We start from the raw sequence: 22810 nt of genomic DNA on the forward strand, positions 1-22810 counted from the left end.
TTGGTTGTTCTCCACCACTGGGAGACAACTAGGCAATATGGAGTTGACCTCCTCTCTTTTGAGTAACATGGAATCCATTGTGGAGACTTTTAAACCTATGGTGGTGTTTTCTCTCAAAACTGAGATAAATATGAAGCAATGTTCGCTGACAGTAACAGCTATAATAAACGCTGTCAGCTGGAAGAAAACATCAGTCACAGATGTCATTGGATCTGTGAACTTTATACAAATGTAGATTTTATAAAATAAAATTTTAGAGAAGGTCATAGTCATATTCAGAAAGCGAGGTGAGAATGAAATGTGCATTGGTGTGGTTGCCCAATCCATAGAGAACACTCCGCAAGGCAGGAAGGAGCGAAGCTGATGCACACGAGCTCGCCAGATGCAGTCATTCTCTTTTCTTTATCTTTAATTTCTGGATCCTGTTCTGTTTGAATCACTGTCAAGGCGTCCTTTACAGCCCCTTTATGTTCTCTCTTTCTCTTTAAAACAGAAAGTTCTAAACCAAATTCTGCCACAGAATTCTGAAGTGATCACTATACCACATTCCTATTCAACGTTCCTGGATTATATTTTCATTTTTAAAGGGTAGCATTTTTGTTTTCCACTAGGACCCCTAGAGTCGCCTCTTTTTTTTTCTCCCTTTCAATTTGATCATCACCAGAAACAGGTGCACTCCAACCTGTGTTCATGCGGTATTTTTTTGTAGTAGGCAATTACATGTACTTTTAGTGATAATGGTTGTTTGTACGTTAACAATAGCTACACTTTGAAGATCAGTGTTGCTCCCCGTCCCCATGTGTGTATGTACACAAACAAATGCAAACAAGGGCAGACCTGATTGTTCCTTTGTTACAAGTAAAGACCATCTAATCATAGGAAAGCACATTTAATAATTGTGTATAATGAGCAAATTAGAGCAATAATGCAAGGAAATGAGAGCCAATTCCTTGAAATGTTTTTCTTATCTTATAATTGGGAAAAAAAAAAAAGGCTTTCCCCTAAAGTAGAGAGACTTAACTGCTGAGCTGCCTTGCTCCTGCCAAGTATGAAGGTATCTGACACTCTGCTGCTCTGCTGTTCACTGAGTAAAATCCTGGAGGGAGGGTGGGGATGGGAAGGGAAAAGAGCTGTTGAATCTGGGGCTTAGTTTTATGCTGGATTATACGGCAGGTTGATTCCAGCAGACACTCAGCAGCAGGCACCCATCCATTCATGACTGTGTTTGGATCATGCAGCAAAATAGTTTAATGAGCAAGAGCTGGAGCTTTGGTGTTAGGAAGACCTGACTTCTGGTCCCAGCTTTGTCACTTTACTAACTGGTAATTTTAGCAAGTTTTACATTTTTCCAAGATCTAGTTTATTCCAACTGTACAAAGGAGTCAAGATGGTGCACACACCACAGGGTTTTTGTGAAGCTTGACGTGCTAGTGCTTACTTTAGTGGCTGCTGTATGGTCAGGGTACATGTCAATATGCTCTAGGGGGGAAAGGAGAGGAGGAAGCGACTAAGAAGTCCAAAGGATGATATGATGTAGTTGGGAGGGTGGGGTTAGACATTTGAATCCTGTATCCATTTCTTACTAGCTGTATCATGCTAGATAAGGCAACTTGAACTTTGAGGGCCAAATCTATCTATCTATTTTCCAAATCTATCTATCTGTCTGTCTATCTATCTATCTATCTATCTATCTATCTATCTATCTATGTATCGATGTTAATGCCTGTTTATAGGGCAATTCTGAGGGTTAAATAAGATAACGTATGTGTAAGTGTCCGGTCACCCTGAGCCATTTCTTTCTGCCAGTAGGAGCTAACTAAATGCTAGTTGTGGTGGTATGCTGCTGATGTGGAATAGTGCTGAGCTATGATTTATACCATTCCCAAGTGACTTTTTAATGGTATGGATTCATGTGTCCTATTCTGCTCAATATTCCCATCAGACTCATGATTCTTAACTTTTAGAGCAAAGTTTGATGCCTGAGAGTATTTCATGATATAGCAGTTCCTGTCAGTGTCCCTCCCACATCCCCTTATCCTTCCCAGTTCAGTGCACACCAGCCCAACTTCTACCAGCATATGCATTTGTCTGCCTGGGGGCTTTTCCTTGCCCTTGGACCCCACTTTGTGTCCTGTGCTGTAGGCCAGAAGTGCAGAGGAATTAACAGCCCCCTTCTTGAACATCCCTCAACCAATGACTGGCAGCGTTTTTCACTGGCTCCCAGACTTTCCTCAGTGAGTTTAAGTTCCATTTTCCCTTAGTGGTAGCTGGCTTGATAATGCACCCTGTAGTGGCGGCGGTCCTATCCTTATGTCCCACCCCCCACAACATCTTACAAGTAAGTTACTTGCACTTCAATCCTGGCCTCAAAGTTTACCTCTGAAGAAACCCAAACTAAGACACACAGCTACCTCAATAAGCCAGCCCAGTGATGCTTATGGAGAATTATTATACACAGATCTTGATACCAGGATTATTACCGTAGGGAGCTGGTTGCAACATAACTAGTTCCATCTGATCTAAGGCTTAATGTGGAGTAGACTGGAATAAAAATGACTGGGCCTATTCAATCTGTTCTGAAACGATACCTGTATGAATACGTGTCAATGTGCTTATTAAGTTGGTAGAGGATATGAGGATCTTATTTGACCTTCTTTATCAGAAAGACACTTTGTGGGTTTACGACAGGAGTAGGTGAAAGAGGAGCACCACATTGGTTCCAGGGCTCAACTTGGGACTTGAAGGTGTTGTGGGGAAGTCTGGCTTTATATTCTAGCCCCAAGGGCACCCCGGCTTTATAGTGTCTGGACAATTAGGGATGCTTAAAAGTGGCTGCCCTGATTTGAGGTGATCTGTATATCTACAGTCAGCTGAGGACCAGGTCAGCCCTGGGGAGAGTGGGGACAATCTGGCCAGATGTCCATTACGTATAATCTCTCTAAATTTGGCCAACTGGGATAATGCTGTCGTGGCCTGAGGTCATGAATGGGCTTCGCAGTGTCTGTGAACCTCCTGATATTTTATTAAAAACTTTGTATTTATGTGCACTTTTTTCCTGAGAGAGAAGTCGTGAGCTTTTGGATTTAATAGGGGTTCTCACAATATTAAAAACCACTTCAGCTTGATGGCTAATTCTAGTGCTCAGGATTATTTAAGGAATGTTTGGGAGCGCCGATCGTATCTATTGTAATGAAAGTGCTCCTTGGGGGCCCCAGGTGGGCTCAAACCTAGCGCTTTGGGACCCAGAAGTCAACAGGCACCTCATGGGGCATCACTCTCTTACATTTCCTGGTTTGTTCACAAGCCCTGCAGGTTCCTGCAGGCCTCCCACATGCTGGTGGCAGAGAAGCCCCAGGGCACAATGTGAGAGATATATGACGAAGCAGCTGAGGCCAAGTGCTGTGGCCTTAGATGTAAACACAGCTGTTTGCAGCAGCCATCACTGGAGTGAAAAGTGGGTGGAGAGGCTGTGAGGCAGGGCTCACAGGTGCCTGCTACACCCTCTGCACTCTGGCAGCTCCCCTCCATGGCGAAGAAGACCATGCCCAGCCTCACATCGTGGCACATCTGGATCATAAGGATCAGGAAATGTGGTGGAGACTTGAACTTTATAATTGGGAAAAGTACATTCCCACAGCCTATTTATTTGATTCTCAAATAGCCCTCTGGGTTGTGTAGAGTGTATAGTGGAATTACTGTGTTTTTTTCCAAACAAGTAAATTAGGGCTCACAGCGGCTACCTGTGAGAATTGAGTGAGGTCCCATAGTTAAAACATCGTGGAAGCTAGTTCTTCTTTCTTCAGAGTTTTCTGTGACATCATTCTGCTCCCTGGCAACATATCATCAGAAAGGAAAAAAAGAGTTTAGGGAAAGATATCCTGGTGGGGGCTCTAGAGTTTCACTATCTCGTTGAGAGGATACACATGTAGGACCCGCCAGATCTTAACTGTAAGGAACTTTTGCTGGCAACTGGTTTGATTTCCAGCATGGGGTGAGGTGGCAGGGGAGAGACGACCAGGGAGGATTCTGGGTGCAGGTGTTGGGTTCCCAGGTTGGCAGCTAAGCATGCTTCTGCTGGTGCAGGTGTACAGGCTGCAACAGAGCCCAGCTGATTTTTAAGAACTCATTTCCATTGTTTTCTCCCGTGACAACAGTTGTAGATGTTGATTTATTGGCATTGCTACAGATGTGACTTAACCTTGGTGATACTGATGAACTGGTCCTTCTCCTTTAAAATTTAGAAGGAAGATGGAGTCTGGGAGAACCAGGACAGACAGGACCAACAGGCTGCACTGCTAATGGGTGCCCTGTGCTCTGGAGTCAAAGCATATGTAGGGAGGAGGTCTCTGAGAATAAGCCTAGGAGATATTCCAATTTGCATCAGTTAAGGCCCTTTTGTTTGCAAGCAACAGAACCGAATGTGACAGGGAATATACCTGGAGGCTAGAGACCAGGTGGGAATGAACATCAGCTAAGTTCCTTCCTTCCTTCCTTGCACCCTTTTCTCTGTTCCTCTTTCTTCCTCTTCCAAATCCTACTTCTTAATTACCTATGCATAAACACACAGACAGAATTTTACATAAATGTACAGATGTGATGATTAAATAATGTTTTTCTGAGTGCAGTCTTCCTTTCCATTTTTCCTTAATTTCCCCCCCTTCTCCTTATTGCCTAGCTCGACTCCAAGACAGTTTGTATTAATAACCTATTATATGTCTGCCATATTTTTCTCTTTACTGATGTAATTTATACATATAGACATGTATCCATGTTTTTCAGGTCAATGTTTTATAAAATGGGGTATTATATTCTTATTTTTTATCTTGATTTCCTTTCTGGGGAAAATTTTATTGTGAAATACAGAATAAACATAGAAAAGTTTTAAAAATGTGTTTATATGGTTTACATAATAGTAAAGCAAACATTCATGGTGTACCATCCCCCTGGATTAAGAAGTTGAAAATTACCAGTGCCTTAGAATGTGCCTGTGTGCCACCCTGCAGTCTCCTTTTCCTCTTCTCTTGAGAATATCACTCTCTGGAATCAGTCCTGCACTTCTTTTCATATATTTTGTTTTTCTTGCTCAACTTTACCTAGTGGAAATCCCTCTATGTTGAAAGGCAGGGCTCTAATTGACTCTTCTTAAGGGGTGTGTAATATTCCAGTGGAAGACTCCATTATACAGGCAGCATTTCTCTATTATCACTTCATGTCCAGCTTTTTATTCTACTCCGTACAATGTTGCAGTCCCTCCTTGTGCATTTGCACTGGTGCTTTTACCTCTGGGGTGTAGTATAGGAGTGGGGTGATGAATAGAAAGGGATGTGTTCTTTACATATGAATGGATGCCATCATATTGCTTTCCAAAATGTGGTAACACTCAAAGTGTTACCTCAAGCAGAGTGGGAGAGCACCCTTTATAGGCGCCCCTGATAGCAACAGGGGTGACTGCTCTTTTTCATTGTGCCACTCTGAGGAGTGTCAAGCTCATTGTTATTTTAACTGCATTTCTCAGACTATTAGTGAATCTGCATATTTGCTTTTGTTTGCAAGCCATTTAGCTGAGCACATAGGTGAAGGGACTATTCATGACTTCTGCTCACTCCTTCAGTGGAGATGTTTGTCCTTTTTCTTGTCTTTCCAAAGTCTACTACTTATTTATTTTGTTTAGGGTATATTTTGCCATCAAATGTATTGCTTTTTTAAGTAGTTAAGTGTTTTAAAACTTTTATAGCTTCTGGGAAGCTTTAAAAATTATAGAAAAACATTAATTTTCTTCCTCAAAATAATCATAATAGTAATAGCTAATACTTGAGGGTTTACTATGTGCTGCACTGTTACATGGGCACTTTATGTGTATTAACTATTTTAATCCCTCTTCTTCACCACTCAAATCATAGATTTTCTTATTTATACCCATTTTACATATGAGGAAAATAAGACACAGAGAAGCTAAGTAACTAGTCCAGAGGTCACACAGTAGAGAAGGTGGTAAAACTGGGACTTAAACCCAGGGAATGTAGCACTGAAGTCCATACTCTTACTACAGTGCTTCTAGCTTGGCTAACTGGTGAGCCAGGACTATTTATTAAACAATCCATCCTTTCCCACTGAATTCATTACTTATTTTGTCATTTACTAAATTCTAGTATACAGCAGAGCCTCTTTCTAGGTTTTCTATTCTGTTCCCTGATCTATGCATCCAATCCTATAACAATTCCTTATTGATTTAATTATAGCAGCTTTATAATGGCTGACATTTATATAGTCCAATCCTTCCTCCTTGATCTTTTTTCATTAATTTTTTTTTTACTACTTTCAGGCATTCATTCTTTCATATGGAGGTTATGTTCTTTTTATTCAATTAAAATATTTGATGGGATTCTAAATGAAATTGTATTACATTAAATATTAATTTTGGGACAATTGGCATGTTCTTGTTGACTATTCCCACTTAAAACATAGTGTACTTTTCTCTTCACTCAGGTATTATTTTATATTTTCCAATAAAATTCTGTATTTTTCTTTGTGTTATCCTCTGCATTTTAAGTTAAATTTATTGATAAATATTTTGAAGTTTTGATTGATATTGTAAATAAAATATTTTTCTCATTTCTATTTTTTATGATTATTATTGGGGTAGAGAAAAGATATTAATTTTGTATAGTTATTTTATATGCAATCAGTATGAAGGTAACTATCAAGATAATCTTTTTTATTAACAATTAAAAGAAAAAATGATCCTATCAGTACAGGCTGAAATAGCATTTAATAAATTTCAGCAGCCATTCTTAATAAAATCTACATAAAATGGAAGTAAGAGATGATTGCTTAGATACATAAAGATTTATTTACTAAAAACAACAGCAGATCTGACAATCGTAGAAATCATTTCAATTAAAGTCAGAACGTATTCAGGGATGCCCGTGTCACCCATAATAACCATTATATTTGCTAGAACCTCCAAGGTAATAAAACAAGAAAATAAAAGAACTGGTATAAAATCAGAAAAGAAAAGTTAAAACTACCTCTCTTTGCTGAGGCTATGATAGCATCAAGAAATTTAAGTAGCTCTATTTACTGTCTGACTGAATGAGATAATTTGGTGAGCTGGATGGTTATAAGCTAAGTATATAATATCAATAGCTTTTTTCTGTTCTATCAATAGTTAACCATTTTTGGTTCTCAAGATTCAAATTCTAGAGAGGGAGCACCTGATTGCCGTAGCTTGGATCATTTCCCAAGCCTTGGCTACAGAGATAAAAGGCCCTTAGGACAGCTCCAGTAGCCTCTGCTCAGTGGAACAATGGTGATTCCTTAAGGGGAGAGATTTGAGGGTCAGATTTTATTTTTTTCCATCAGAGAAGCCAGGTCTGACCTAACAAGTTCCATCCTCTTACCAAGAGGATACTTTGCTGTTTTCACTGTCTCAACTCTGCACAGCATCCAGATGATGTCTTACACCTAGTAAGTAGGACTTTATTCATCCAAACAAAACTATTTTGAGTTCTTGCCTTTATGCCTTTGCTGTTGATAATCCTTTTTCTCCAGAATGCCCTTCCTCCTCTCTCTCGGTTCACTTGCTCACTCTTATTTTTTAAGCTTCAGCTCAGATGTCACTTCCCCTGGGAAGTCTTTCCTGAGCCCACACTTCTAGTCTATGTTGGATGCTGCCACAAGTTTGCTACACTGATTCAGACAATTATCTGTTCACGTGTCTGTTGCCTACATTATACTATCAGCGACTCATCGTGTGCTCTAGAACAGTGGGTGGCCCCAGCGAGTCATCAGTGGGGGCCACTGTAACCCCACTGAGTATTTTCTAAATAAATAAATGTATGTTATATGTATAAGTGAACCAAGCAGTGCTTTGTTAGCAGTGATGTTGGTCAGATTTTTTTTATAATTTGCTCTCTAATTTTACCTTTTCTTTCCTAATTCCATTAACCTTCCAGCTCTTAACCCTGAATGAGAATGCTTTGTGGATGCTTGGTGAACTTTTAGACTGTAATGCATTTCTTCCTTGCCTCCTGGGACTAATCCCCTTTTCTCATCTGTTTATTCTGATCTTATTTGAACATCAAGCTGTTACCATTGCCTCTACCTTATCACACCCATTCTCCCTGTTGAATAATTTAGTAGAACAAGAACTTCTTGGAATCCTTTAAGTTACGAAAGAAAATTCCTAAAGGAGAGGACGGTGTTGGTCCTACAAGCTTCTTCCTCATGACCTTCTGCTTCTCTTGGTTTCTCTGTGACACTTACCCCTTTGTGCACCCATGGCACAGCTGAGGTGTTGGTGCCCCAAAGGAGACAACCTACTAAAGTCACTCATAATTATTAAGGAAGTTCAAATGTCTACTCTTTTGATGGCAATTGTGTTTTTTAAAAAAAAGGAAGAAAGAAAACCAGAGGAATAGTTTAAAAAGACAAAAACAAGAACTATGCCTGAGTCTCAGGTAAGCATTGGTTGGGAAGATATTTTTGAGTGAGCAGACCATTATTAGTAAGGTTCAACTCGCTCTACAGAAGGGACTGGGAGCTCTGCCTGAGATGCCTGAAGACAGCCTTGCATGGCCTGAGGATTAGACTGAAAGTAGCACAGGACATGTGGAGCTGGAGATTTGGAGGACAAGTCTAAGTTCCATTCATGTACCAACTAAGTGACCTTAAGTAGTTTGTGTGACCTCTCTGAGCCTCGGGGTCTTCATCTGTAAAATGAGGACAGTGATATGTATCTTATCTATACTGTCACTTTGTCACAAGAAACAAATGAGGTAAGACATGTAAAGCCTTTAGGAGTCAATGTAATGCAATGGTGGAGCATGAGAGTTGCAGAGTCTGAATGGTTGGGTTCAAATGCCGGTCCCGACACTAATTAGGTGTCAATGACCTTGTGTAACTTTTTAACCTCTGTGTGCCTCAGTTTCTCTATCCATATAGTAAGGGCCATATGGAACCTATCTCACAGGGTTAAAGAGAGGTGAGACAGTTGACATGAGAGCACATACCTGCACGGCACGGAGCACTCAGTTACTGAGGCCCTTATCGGTGCCACAGAGCAACAGAGGCAGAGGTGGGACCTGTGTCATGGGAGAGGGGCCGGTCTAAGCCTCTCTTGGTTTTAGCTGAAGCATCAAGACTTGCTTTATTCCTGCTTACGAATGAACGAACCTACGAAATTAAAACCCATTTCCAGATTATTTTCTCCCACTTATATCTGTGTATGCTTTCTCTCTTTTGCCCCCTTTCCAATCCAGATGCAGAATTTGGTTTCCTACTGATTTCCACAAGAAATTCCACACTCACTCCCCCTCTCTTCTTTTTTCCCTTTATTAACCTCCTCTCCCTCTTCCTGTTCCTCTGCCTTCCTCCCGTCTCTTCTCCTCCTCTCTTTCCTCTCCTCTTCTATCCTCCCCCGTCTCTCTCTTCCCTCCTCTCTCCCCTCCTGGAGCTCTCATTTCTTCCTTTTCTGTAAATGGACTCATCAAAGCATCTTTTTGTTTTAACAATGGCAAGTCTCTCCCAAAGGGAAAAAAAATGCATACCAGCTGCTAAGAGAGTGACATTTTCTCCTCATTATAGAATATGAGGGCTGTAACTGCCTTGGAGATCAAGCACCTCCGAGGTCCTCAGACACGGCTAGTTGGTGACGATACCCTGGGCAGCATTTAAGAAGCCAGGTGCTGCCCCTGGTGATACTGGATTAGAAGGTCAGCATTGGGATGCGAGTGATGTCTGTGTGTGTGTGGGGGGGGCCCAGAACATATTTATTTTAATTCAGTAAGACTTGGATTTCAGTCCTAACTTCACCGCTTACTAATGGACTCATCTTGGCTAAGCTATTAAAACTTCCAGAGTCTCAATTAGATCTGTTAGATGTGGAAAATATTACCTTCCTTAAATAACAAGCAGCCATTGGCAGGTTGGTCAGCATACAGTAGGTGTTAACAGTTGTTTTTTGGTTTGTTTTTTTTTTTTGGTTTTAGTTTTTCTTCCTTCCTCTGGTAAACAGTACAGAACACTGACTACCTCTCTAAACACATTGGATGATGATTGAGGAAATGGGGGCCTAAACATCCCTGAGTCTTGGAGCACATCTTAAAAAGGGAAAGAGCTAGTCAGCTTCATTGTCCCTACTCAGAGCCCCCACACGCCTGCCTCCAAACTTGGTCAAGAGAAGTCCCTGACACCGGCATGGAGTCAGTAAATAAAAATATGTCATTTCTGACTATACTTGAATTTAAAAAAAAATATGTATACACCCAAAAAAGAGATTTATTATGAATTCGCTTTCTCAGGACTATTTGAATTAATCTCCACACCAGCCCTATGAAGTAAATGCTATTATTATTCTTAACCATATAGGCTGTAAAATGTCTGTAGGCAGAGCTTTTTTTTTCCTGGTCTACTATCTGGATTATTTACCCCATCCATTGTCTGTGTATTGAGAGGCCTTGGATTCTTTTCAACCATAATAGTACAGAAGAGCTAGGTGCCAGTATGAGCCAGTAGGAGCCCTGAGAATGAAGAATGTGAGATTGTGACTGTTTTTCGCCCTTCCAGGCACCAGAGCGCCGGTTGGTGAGCCCCTCTGCATTCCCCACAGATTTCCAGGCTTGCTCTTTTCAGGGGTCCCCAGACTGTGTCTGCCTCCAAACCTTTGCTCCAGAAGCTTTGTTCCTCCTACGGGGGAGCCCCAGTCCCCTCTCCCCCTCCCTGCTCAGGGTTGCAGGCAGGGCTTCTATCAGCAAGAACCCAGGGAGGCTATTCATCCGTGGCAGGCTTGACAATGGTGCTTACTCTTTGAGGAGGAGGAACACTTGTGATTTCATGGTAACAAAGCTCCAATTTTGGTAAGTCTGGGGAGTGGAGCTGCTCTGCCACAAATTCTATATTTCTACCCTCCTCCACCTCCCTCTGCCCTGGCCAATTTATCTAAATCTTGCTCCTTGTCTTTCTTCATTGCCCATTTAATTTTATCTTTAAACTTATGGTCCAAATAACCCCCCCACGGTAGCTCTGCCCACAGCAACTGGCTTATTAACTCTTTTCTACTAGACAATAAGGTTGAGGCGAGGGAGTGGATAAATGCAATCTTCTTGGGATTTATCAGGATTGAAAAGAGAAGGGAAAAGATGTGTGTAACAAAAAAAAAAAACCCAAACAAACAAACAAAAAACCAGAAAGGCAGGGAGAGAAGAGGGTGTGGAGGGAGATGACGTGCTCTCTGACGGGAACAGATTGTCCAAAAGGCAGGTGGGTGGCAGAGAGTAAAAATATCTAGGGGGTGACCAAGTCTTCAGTTTCTCTGAAACACTCACACTTCAGGGAGATACTGAAACTGCTAATTTTGTTGAGAAAAACAACCTCGTGCCTTTTAAGAAGAAAACAGAAAGGGTTAAGGAAAGCAGAAGGGGTTAAGCTATGTCTTTAATAATTCTTTTGTTGTTTCAGATTTGGAGGTTGTCTTTTTAACAAAATGAATAATGCAATTGGCTGTTATGGAAAGATGTTAAATTTTGATGATGTTGAAACGAGAGACTGGGATCCTGTATGTGAAGTGCTCTGATTGGCCTTTCTGAAGGGAAGGTTCCCATGTGTGTCTCCTCATGAACCAGCCCTGCCCCATTGACTGGAAACTCTCCTCCAGCCCAGACTGCTGTTGATTACGTGGGTATAGGCCATTTCCCAAGGAGAATGCAAGGGAAGAGAAGGTTTCCATTGGTTCTCCTTATTCTTTAGCCTGCCCAGGCTTCCTGGCACCACTAATCCATACATCTGTTCTATGCTGTGTGCCAAGAGGCTGTTTAAATTGGGAATTCTTCTTTAATTTGTTAAGTAATAATAGCATGATGGCATTTCCATTGTAACCTCAAAACTCCAAAATTCTTAAAAACTCAAAACAAATCTTAAAAGATGTAACATTAGGCATTGCATTTTACTGACTCTAAAGGAAATGTGTACATGAGGGTGGACTTTCCTGGTGCTTCTTAAACTAGTAGGTATCAGCCTTAGTGCTGGGGCAGGTTGATGTGCCATGATCAATCACATGTAATATGTTAGTAAATAATAATTCATATACTGAATTTTGCCAAAGATTTACTAGAAATTTAAATTAGATCAGATTCAGGCTTATTGCTAAAGCAACATCACTTCCACACACCTGCATTCTGATGTGTTTTCTGGAGATTCTTTATCATGGGAGTGTGCCTTGCATATTAATATCATCCATCATGTTGGTTGCACTAAAGAAAAAGGAATAAATCAACTTTCAGCTCCTCTGTGTTAACAAATAACAGATCTTTATTTTCAAAGACTCTTAAGGAGTAGAATTGTGGTCACTGGGTTTCTCCCTAGCAGATGATGGCAAGAAAAAACATGTAGGAGATCTCCCATTTTAATACCCCTCTTCCACCCCACCCCGTTCAATTGGATAAGGAAGGGACAGTATAATTTAGTGGAAAGGGCACAGGGTTTGTTTGAGCCAAAGTGACTTTGACATTTAATGGGCTGTGTGGCCTTGAACAAGACACTCAACCTGTCTGAGCTTTAAGTGTTCTCATTTGTAAGATGGAGGTAATGACAGTGTCTACTTTGTTTCAAGGATGAGAACTAAGATGCATGAAAAGTCCTGGAACAAAGCCAGGCACCAAAGTGGGCTTCAGTTATTATGATAGTTATAAGATTACTGTTGTCACTGTGATTTTACATCTCCCTCCAGTGCCTGGTAAAAAGAGTGTATTTTATCCATGTGAAAATACAGCCTCAGCATCTAACTGTTCACAGGAGACAACACTGCCTCCCTCACAGCTGGTACTTAAAGCATCAAACAGCATCTACACTCCAGGTACTTGTTAGATAATTCAGTCAGAATCTACTGTAATCCCGCCAGAGGCTTGCCTACCACATCTGGTATTTATTTTTTCACTTACTTAACACACGCTCATCTAGCTCAGGTAGTGCTTACCATGTGCCCTGCCCTGTTCTAAGTGCCTTAAGAATACTTATTCAATCCTCATAACAAATCAATGATCTAGGTACTATCACCCCCATTTTATAGATAAGAAAACTGAGGCACAGAGAGGCTAAGGAAGTTCCCCAAGATCACAGAGCTAACAAGTGGAAAAGCAGGATTTGAACCTAAGTGGTTTGGCTCCAGTAATCTCTGGAACTTGATTACTGTACTATATGAGAAAGACTGTCTAACAGTGATGCTCACCACTATTCTTTCAGAGTCGTCAAGTTCTTTCCCTGGGTTTAGTGAGATTCTCAGAAAGCAGGGACCCACACAATGAATTCAGCACCCCTTTCCCCGTTCTTAACAATTTAAGGTCCAGCCTTCAGTGCATGAGCCACTGGTTTAGTTGGAACTTTCTGTATCTTTGCCAAACCTGTTGCAGGTATTGTGTTCCATGTTGTCCAATAGTCCTAATAAGAAAACCCAAGTGATAAAGTGTATAAGCAGAGGGTGTTTCTGCCAAAGATTTTGTTAGCTTTACTTGCCATGAAATGAAAACTTTGAAGCCCATACAGTTCCCTTTCTACTTCCATTTCCGTGGCTCTTGGGCCAAATTCTGTGCCCAAATTCATCAGCTCTGTTCAGGTACCCGCTGATATTTACTTTTTCTGCTTCCTTTAGAGGACATCTGCTCTGTTTTTATCCCCAATCGTTCTGTTTTTCTTATTGATTAATCATATATAATTCCTCCAAATCTCTTGGATGTAGGGAGGGTATAAACCATAAGCCAATAAGAAGCTTACGATGATTTTCTTACCATGTAAAATGTTTCAAGGTGTATAGACTAAAGTAGAAGGGAGATGGAAAAAAATAATGATAAATTATACTACTTATTATGAATAGCGACCATTTACTTACTGCTTGCTTTGCAGCAGGCACTGTGCTAAGTGCTTTACATACATTATCTCTTTTTAATCCGTGCAGACGTGGTTAATAAGCGATAGCGCTCTAATTCAAAAGCAAGTCTTTATGACGTCAATGCCTGTCCTCTTAAACCACTACACCACACTATGTGTAAATTTAGTTCAGACACAAATCTCATATTTTGTCCAAATCAAGCAAAACATTTTTCCTCCTCTTGACCTCAGGTAAAGAGAGTTTGTAACACACCATCACCCATAGTACAAGTCCTCCCTGATTTTATTTTTCCCCTTCATCTCTGATCGTACTTTCTATTCTGTTACACACACACACACACATATTTTTTTAAAATAAGTATATACCTTTGTAAAATATGTAATGTGATTTTGTTGTTACACATTTTAAATTTATGTTAATAGCAGTGGGCTCTATCTTTTGATGAGTTTGTTATCTCTTGAGTTATTTTTTCCATTCAAAACTGTATGTTTAAGATCTTTTCATGTTGCCACGTTTTACACGGAGTTTCTCCTTTGTAACCGCTGCATAACATCCCGCTATGTGGATCCTCATGTCTTCCACATCTATTACTCTAGTGCTGGGACTCTGCTCTCACCAGCAGGGTGGTACCTGGTGCCCAGTGAGAACTTCTTGGGGCTGTATTCTCAGGAGTAGCCTTGCTGGGTTTTAGGGCATATGGATGCTTAATTACACCAAAGGCTTCCAGATTGCTTTCTAGAAGGACTACACCCGTTTAAACTCTCACCAGCTATGCCCACAAATTGCCACATCCTTGACAATACTTGGTCTTATCCACCTTTTTCTTTTCTTCTTCTTCTTCATTAAACGTTGATTACCAAGTCAGGCTCTTACAGAAATACAGATGGACATACATGAGCAAATCAGTTGTATCCAAGAATGAAAACCACAGCAGATAAAGTAGCATATACTTCCCAGTGTTGGCGCTGGAGGCAGCGGCTGCCTGGGAAGAAGCTCAGCTAGAACATCCTGGCTCCAGGCGGATCTCAGGGACGTGGCGTTGGGTGGGGGTAGCACCAGTTCCTGGGGCCTCGGGCCACCCGGGGGCCCCAGGCCTCCAATGCGCCAGGCAGATCCCCTCAGGCGGGGGCAGCCACGCCTGGGCCCCCGGGGCTGCAGTCAGGACGTCGCAGGTGTCTTGGGCTTCAGGGTCCGCGAAGGGCCGCCTTTGGAGCCCTCCGCTTGGTCGGCCTTTTTCAGGAGGATCTCGCGGGGAATGACCCCGCTCGGGCGAGTCGGCCGGGTGGAGAGGCGCAGTGCTTTCGGGGGGCCTGAGTCAGGGCCCCCGCCCCCGCCCCGCCCTGTAGAAGGAGCCCGTCTGGAGGTGGCAGGACGGCCCTCCAGCAGGGCCTCCCAGACCGACTGGGGGTTTCACAGCCGTGTTGAAGGGCTGTCCTTTGTGCACTCGGGGCTCCCACGGAGAACAAAGAGCCGCCCCTGACGCAGCGCCGCGGCGGCCAGGGGCAGCGGAAGAGGGTGGAGTCCCAGCGGCCGGCGTGAAGGTCTGGAAAGATCCGCACGCAGGCGGGCGTCCCCCCGGGGACGTGCGGGACGCGCGGGACGTGCCGAGCGCTGGCGCACCTCGGCCGCTGCGCGACTCCTCGGAGCCCTTGGCCTTCGGGTTCCGGCTCTTGTGGGCCCGCGAGGGAGCCCACGTGCTGGGAGGCGGCCGGCCGGAAGCGGGTCCGCCGGCGGGCCGCCTGCCTGTCCCCGAGCTCCGCGACCGCCCGGCGTCGCCGCAGGCCTGCACCCACGGAATACGGTACAGGAGCCGGTGGGCGGGCTTGTCCGGGTGGAGCAGCGTCCACCTTTGTAGTCAATGCCATTGTGCAGAAGTAAAGTGGTGTCGCAGAAGTAAAAGCCTCTCGCAGGCTCGGAAGACTTGAGCGCGCCCCGGAGACTGCGTGGGACCGCTCAGGTGGGCCGTGGGCTGGATGTGTACGGGCCAGCGGAGCCGCAGCCGTTTCCCTGAGCCCGGCCCGCCACCTCGCAGTTGGTGTATGCGTTTCTTTTACCGGCTAACGTTGCTTTGCTTTGATAGTTATTTGTGTACTTGTGTCTAGCGACCACCTTATGGGTTGTGAACTATGTCTGTCTTCCACGCCTTTGCATGTCCTGCAATGCTTGGTTTGTAGCGAGACCCTTAGCAAGTGTTTTTTAACAATGAATTATCTGAATTTCTGGAGGTACTGCCTGCCATTAAGAGGCCACTGGCTGGGAAAGGGTGGGATGGAGCTAAGAATAGGAAGCTACAGTGACCCTGTTCTATTCTAGCGGGGTGATTCCGTCCGTCTTTTCTTTCCTGGACTGTCCCCCACGCCCCTTAACCTGAGGTACATACTATGTTAGGACAAATGAACTCCGTAAAACTGCTCTGGTAAGACCGGACTATTGAGCAGATGGGATTTTCCCCTAAACTGACAACTGAAAATTATTCCAGGTTATTGATTCATTGTCCTTTCTGGTAACCTCCTGGCTGTGCTGGGGAAGGGAAGTTCCCAGAGATAGCAAAGACTTTTTTTTCTCAATCAGTAACTCGTCTCAACCTTGTTGGGCAGAGTGGATGATGTGTTTCATAATGCATGAGTGTTTATTTAACAAACAGCAGCGCTTTCTAATTAAACTGTTGGTGAAGATACAGACGGTGTAACCTTTCCTTCAGGATTGGATATTCCTTGGCTTTTCTAAGACATTGACCCTTCACTAGCCCACATGCCTCTAGGCAGTACATGCTGTGGGAGTTATTAAGAGCAGGCTGGGCCACTTCTGTTGAATCATTCAGCAGCTGAAGTCCGGACTCTGGTGTAGAGTTTGTCGTCCTCACCTTGAATTTCTCTTTATACATAAGCTCTTGGAATGCATGCAGGTGCGGAGACCCTCATATTGGAATTTGTAAGAAAAGAGAGTTCTAGGTAAACTCTTACAGGAAGCTCCTTACGACTTCTAGTTTTAAGGAGTAGCTAGTGATTCCTGCAAATCTCATCCTGTCACTTCCTGAAACTACATTGCATTTAGGTTTTAAACTTCATTTATAGAACCAAGTCCCTGAAAGATCAAATATGTTTCAGAATTATGCTACCTTAGGATGCTTTTCCCCACGATGATGTTTTGTATTAGTCAGCATAGACTTGATTATGCTGCAGTAACAAGTTAACCCCCAAATCTGGGTATCTTAAAACAACATAGCTTTATTTCTCTCTCACATTACATGTTGAACACCGTTAACAATGGGGCTTTGCTTATCATAGACTGAGGGAAGGTCCATCATTGTATGATGTGGCCATATCCATGTGAGTCTTTAGCAGAGAAGGAGAACAAGGAATATGTGCACTGGCTCTTGAGTGCTTTCATCATTTTCATTGACCAAAGCAAGTCACATGGCCATGCTTCAGTACGAGGTGCTGGAGAAGTGTAATTCTCCTGTCTTCTCAAAGAGAAAACAGGACTGGAAATAATATAGAATGTTATCCATGTTTACCACAGTGATGTTGGACATGGGAAAATGGTGACAGCTTTGTTAGATACCAAAAAATTTCATACAGTGAGCATGACATACATTCTCTTGCAGAGAAGAGAACCATAGCCTCTCAGAATGTAAGGATCTTAGAGGGGACCTCAGCCAGTGAGGTCTGGAGGTCTAGAGGTTCATGTCATAGGGGACACAGAGGGAAAGAAGTGAGAGGCTAAGATGAGATCCTGTCCACACATCTCCTTTAGGTAGAGCAGCATTATGTTTACAGCATATACTCCTAAAATGATATGATTTTCAGTCCTCCACTTGGCTGGTCACTTTCCCCGGAATGTGCCTCGGTTTTTCATTGGCCCTTCATAAACCCAGCACTTAGGCATGAACATACCATTCCTTCCATATGTGGTTTCATCACTGTAGAAACCAGAAGACCTGTTGGTTTTCCTTGCTTTGGATTCTTATTTCGGCAGTTAACATTTAACTAGTCTTTCTGACAGTCATACCTTTGGCTGATTCTAAGTCCCTTATAGGTTTTTCTAACTCAAGGAGGCATATAGTTTTTTTTTTTTAAATAGTAGGTTGTGGTAGATTGTATTTTTCAAAGATGTCTACAGTAACACTTTCTGTCTCATACACTGTTCTCTGATGTGTCCTTGATAATCTCTTGTCAACATCAAGAGGTAGAATCTCTCCCTCCAGCCTCTTGAATCCGGACAGACCATATAATGGTTTTGATCAATAGCATATGGTAGTTTAACGCTGAGATAGATCTGGGAGTAGCCGTTCCCTGGCCTGGCAGCTTCTATGTTCTGACTAGGAAGCCAGTTAAGAAGTGTGACTGCAAAGAGAAGCCTAAGTTAGAGGGAGAGGCTTTGGAGAATGATATGCAACATGGAGAAAGAGAGAGGCCAAGGAGACACTAAGAGGGCGAGTGAAGACGCCATCTTGGATACCTGCTCCACTGAGGCTTCATATAACACCAGCTCCAGCTGCAACTGACTGCAGCCACATGGGAGACCCCAAGATTAAATCTCATAACTGATCCGAGCCAACTCACAGAACCATGAGAAGTAATACATTATTTTAAGCCATTGCATTTGGGGCTGGTTTTTTTATGAAGCAATAAATAACCAGAATAGAATTTGGTACCAGAGGCAACCTCTTAAGATTCTTAAAAGTCATTTTGCCTAAAGAGTGTTAGAAGCTATAACCGTATGATTCTAAGAAGTCATTTTTCTAGTTGAGAGATTCTATAAGGCCTCACCTTACTCTTTCTTAGGTGTAAACAAAATGTCTTAGGCTGTACCTTCGATCTAAATGTAATCTTAAGGCTGTGTTTTATAGGAAGGGTCCTGAATTTGATCTATATCATGAGCCTTTCTTGTTTTTAGAAACATTTTCTGGTTGGAAAGACTGGGGATAAAAAATACTTCTATTTTCAAACCCTTTAAGTTCTGATTCTTCTATATTTCCTCTAAATTCTATGTGAAAATTTACCAATCCCTTCCTATTTGTACCTTGTCATAAAGAGGTAAACTAGTTGGTACTTTTGGTAATCTGCCTGGAATTTCCTTAGCCAGTTCCACCAGTTCCAGGGGTTTTTTTTTTTTTCAATTTTCATGTTACTGTAGGTGACAGCTTGGCTAAACTTCCTGCCACTTCCTAATGCTTGTCATCTTTCCTCCAGCCTCCAATAACAAATTTCCTCATGGACCCAGGCTTCTCACAGCAGAGTGGCTGGATTCCCAGAGGAGGTATCATATGAACAGACCTTCTCAGAAAGTCAAATAGGAACTCCAAGGCTTCTTATGATTTGGCTTTAGGAGTCACTCAGTGTCACTTCCACCGTGTTCTGTTGATCAAAAACAAGTCACAGGGTCTGCTCGTATTCAAGATGAGGGGACTGTACAAAGGCTTAGGTACTGTAAGTCATGGTTCATTGGTGGGGGGCCCATCCTTGGAGGCCAGCTACTTAGGTGGATAGAGACATGATGGAACATCTTTGATGAAACTGTGGTTAATATGAGTTGCACTAGGTGCCATTGTTGGTTAGCAAGCTGTCTTATTCTGGAGCTTAGGTGAATTGGCCCTGTCTAGATCCTTGGAGAAGTAGTGGTGTCCAGTTAGCAGTGGAAGGGCTTGCTGGCCATTAAGCACAGATAACCTTTGGTCTCCTCCCGTGTTTCTTGCACAGGGGCATAAAGCAGCATTTTAATGAGACCTATTGAGATGTCCTGACAGACCTTTTCCTTTACTTTTGTGTCTGGCCTGTCCACCTCCATGTAAATGCCTCATCAAGAAATAAGACCTAGGATTTTGGGATGGGTATATAAGCACACAAGAGAACTAGACTGAAAATCTTTTTTACCTGCCTCTCAGCATTCACAGTGCCAGCAGGGTAGGGTTCTAAGAGCAGCGATGGTTTAGACCCTATAGCAGAGGATCTAGGGAGCAGGGCTAGTGGGGAGCCAGGGGGAATGTTTCCATCCTGTGAAAGTGGCTTTTGCCTTTGAGGCAGCAACAGTAATATTTCATGTCTTCCATGATGTCTCCTACCTTTAAATGTCAGTCTGTGCAGCCGCCTTATCTCCCGTAGCACATTTCAATTAGGTATTCCAAATCACGCTCTTTTCTTCCAGGACGAATATGCCGGAGGTGATATTTACTGTTACAGCAGCATTTTAAAAACTTAGGGAGGAAAAAAAAGGCCTAGTGAATAGCAGTTTCTCCCTTATAATAGTAATAAAACACAATAGTAATGGAGAGAAGAGGTGAATTCTGGGTTTAATGCCAGTAATTGGCTGATTTAAGTGAATGGCTTTGTCTGCGCCCCCTTTTTGTCCCCCTCCTCCTATTCCTGCCTTAGTGTGAAGGGTGGGAGTTTCATTTCCTTGGGGGTTCACACATGCCTCCTCCAATGGCTTTTACCAAGAGACAGCTGGACTCCCATTTCACCCACTCACTGTTCTTTCGTTTCGAGAAATGTTTGCATAAAATCAGAGTCACTATTTCTCTCGTAATTTGCCGGGCATCATTGTTTGCTCCTTACCTATGGGTATTTTCCGCTCTCAATGAAACACTGTCCACCCCACCTCCAGGAGGCATATCTTTGAGAAACTTATGTGTTACATGTTTCCTGCTGCTTGGAATGTAGTCTCAGCTCCTCGACTTGATATTGAAGGTCCTTCAGTCTGGCCTGCATTTCTCAGCACACCTCTTACTGGTCTTTAGATCCACTTGTTCACTGGGCTGATGTCTTCGTTGCCTCCCTGGTAGTTTTTCCACGTTCCTCCATCCAGACTTTGTGCAGGCCTCGCACAGTGCTCGGTGCATGGTGGTGGTGGGGCCTTCTTCGTCACTGTTCTCTCCCATGTTGTGAATCCTTCCACGAGATACCTTCTCCATGTACCAGGTTCCTGTCCAAGCTGACGAGAGCAAAGTAGGTCCCTCTTCCTTCAGGAAGCCTTCTCTGACCTCATTAGCATTCGGTGCTGCCCCTTCTCTGATTTTTAAAGTGCTCATTATCATCACCGCTCCTTTGGCACTTGGCATGTACTATTTTATGCTGCTTTGAATGTCCATACGTTATCTACCCAATTAAATTGTAAGTGCCCTACAGGCAGGGATAACTTTGCCCTGTGCTTATCTGATATCCCGTCAGGGTCCAAGATATTTCTTTAAACATAGCAAGTGTTTGGTTAATATTTGTTGATTAAGTGGACAGATCAAGGAGTAAATGAAAGATCCTGAGAGGCCTGCCTTTTGAAGCCAGTCTGCTCGGTTTGGAAATCATAAACGTGCCTAAGACAAGGCCTTTCATTTGACTGTTTCCCCTATAAATGTAGCTCTACTACTTGGATTTCTCAGAAGTGAAGGCTCCTGCCCCAGCCTGATCCCTGAAACTGATCTTTCAGGTGAAGAGCTTTCCTAGTGTGAGAGAATTCTGAAGGTATCTAAGGTTGGCCACATCCTGTGCTTTAATAATGAAGGTGTCTTGATCACTGGTGTGAAAGGGATTGGAATATCAAATTTCAGTCCATAGCTGACTGGAGTAGAATCTCACCAAGTTTCAGTTTTGTCTCTGCTGTTTACTAGTCAGTCTTTCTATGCCTCAATTTCTCCGTCTATAAAATGGGTTTAATAATTGCTGTCTATCTTATGGGGTTTCTGCGAGGTGCCAATGTAATAATAAATGTAAAAGTATTTTGGACATCGTAACACATTATATGAATTGTTATGGAAACAACAGGCCAGCCAAGAAATAAGCACCACTCGGAGGGTTGGAGTACTCAGATTTATTATGCCGGCAGGCTCAGAGGGGCTTCTGCTCCGAAGCTCTGAGCACCTCCAAGACGTGTGTATGGGGTTTTATAGGGTTAATTACAAGTATGGGGCTATTAGCCAATAAGGCTCAAACAGCAAAACCAAGGAATCAGTACACTGAAGCTTATCTATTAGGAACAGATCACGTTACTGACACTTGTTGAGCTTGGATTTACGAGTTAGCTTGTTAGCGCAGTAAACTGACACTAAACTTCAGATTTACGAGTTAGCCCAGCAGAACTTAGACCAGTAAACCGTCACTTATTACGCTTAGATTTATGAGTTATCTTGTTAGCCCAGCCCGGCTTTTCCTTCTCAGAGTGTCAGGAGTAAGCCCCACAGCATCTTGTAACGTTCAGCTGATACTGACTGGGGCTTCCTCCGTCCGTATAGCTCTGCACCGGCTTTAGACAGAGACCTCCTTGCACAGCAGTAGACCAGCTGAGGAGCTTGGTATTTGGTCTGGCCTGAATGCTGATCCACAGGTACGTGAGAGCTGGAGAAATGATTGTAGCCCAGCAGTCACATCTGAAAGTTCAGCAGCCACAGTTATATCAGGTAAGATGGGAGGCTAAATGTGTGGCAGATATTTGACCCAGGCACACCTCCAACACTCTGAATTTCAGCAGATTCTCTCCCATGAACATCTCTGATTTTGCTCCACTCACTGAAAGTTCTGCCTCTGTGAAGACTTTTCAGAGTCTTCGTTGATCTGTTGTATCCAACTTCCTGATCACGCTTGTCCCTCCAAAGCAATCCTGGGAGCCTGTGCTAAGCCCGCTTTCTCCCAAAGGACACTCTGAAAGCGTGGTGCCACTGACCAGTCTCGCCCTGCTGCCAGCTCTCATGGCAGCCCAGCGAGGACAGACAGTGACTTCAGACCCAGGAAATCTGCTGTTCTCGGCCCTGTTTTCATGTAAATGTTGCTGCCAGTAAAGGAGGCAGATGCAGAAAATATCTGCTGTGGAAGCAAAATGCCCTCAGACTAAAGTGTGGTGGGCTTGTTTCCCTTCTTTCCCTTTTCTTTGAGTTTTCCATGTGGCATCAGCAGCTGAGTAAGGGAAAGCTAGGAGATTGAAGCATGCTGGTGCTCCCTGGGC

At 43.1% G+C, this 22810-nt stretch overlaps 1 protein-coding gene and 1 long non-coding RNA gene across 14 annotated transcripts in view; one reads left to right on the forward strand and one right to left on the reverse strand.

Moving 5' to 3' along the window:
• NRXN3 (neurexin 3) overlaps positions 1–22810 on the forward strand; it is a 1622069-nt gene that overhangs the window by 461401 nt on the left and 1137858 nt on the right. Inside the window, exon 1 of one of the 13 annotated variants that reach the window (XM_072963524.1) lies at positions 15471–15680. The exons of 10 other annotated variants lie outside the window; for them this stretch is intronic. The gene's annotated coding sequence lies outside the window, so the exon portion shown is untranslated. Of the gene's footprint in view, positions 1–15470; positions 15681–15855; positions 15917–22224; positions 22269–22810 lie in introns of those variants that run through there. 2 more of the 13 variants (XM_072963525.1, XM_072963526.1) reach the window with 2 other exon arrangements.
• LOC140696980 (uncharacterized) lies at positions 3685–14653 on the reverse strand. Its single transcript, XR_012073768.1, has 4 exons — positions 14245–14653; positions 12167–12248; positions 4437–4549; positions 3685–3829 (listed from the first exon to the last, which is right to left on the reverse strand). It is a non-coding gene; the product is annotated as an uncharacterized lncRNA (long non-coding RNA).

The sequence above is a fragment of the Vicugna pacos genome, chromosome 6 (genome assembly GCF_048564905.1).
Source record: "Vicugna pacos chromosome 6, VicPac4, whole genome shotgun sequence".
Taxonomy (NCBI): Eukaryota; Metazoa; Chordata; class Mammalia; order Artiodactyla; family Camelidae; genus Vicugna; species Vicugna pacos.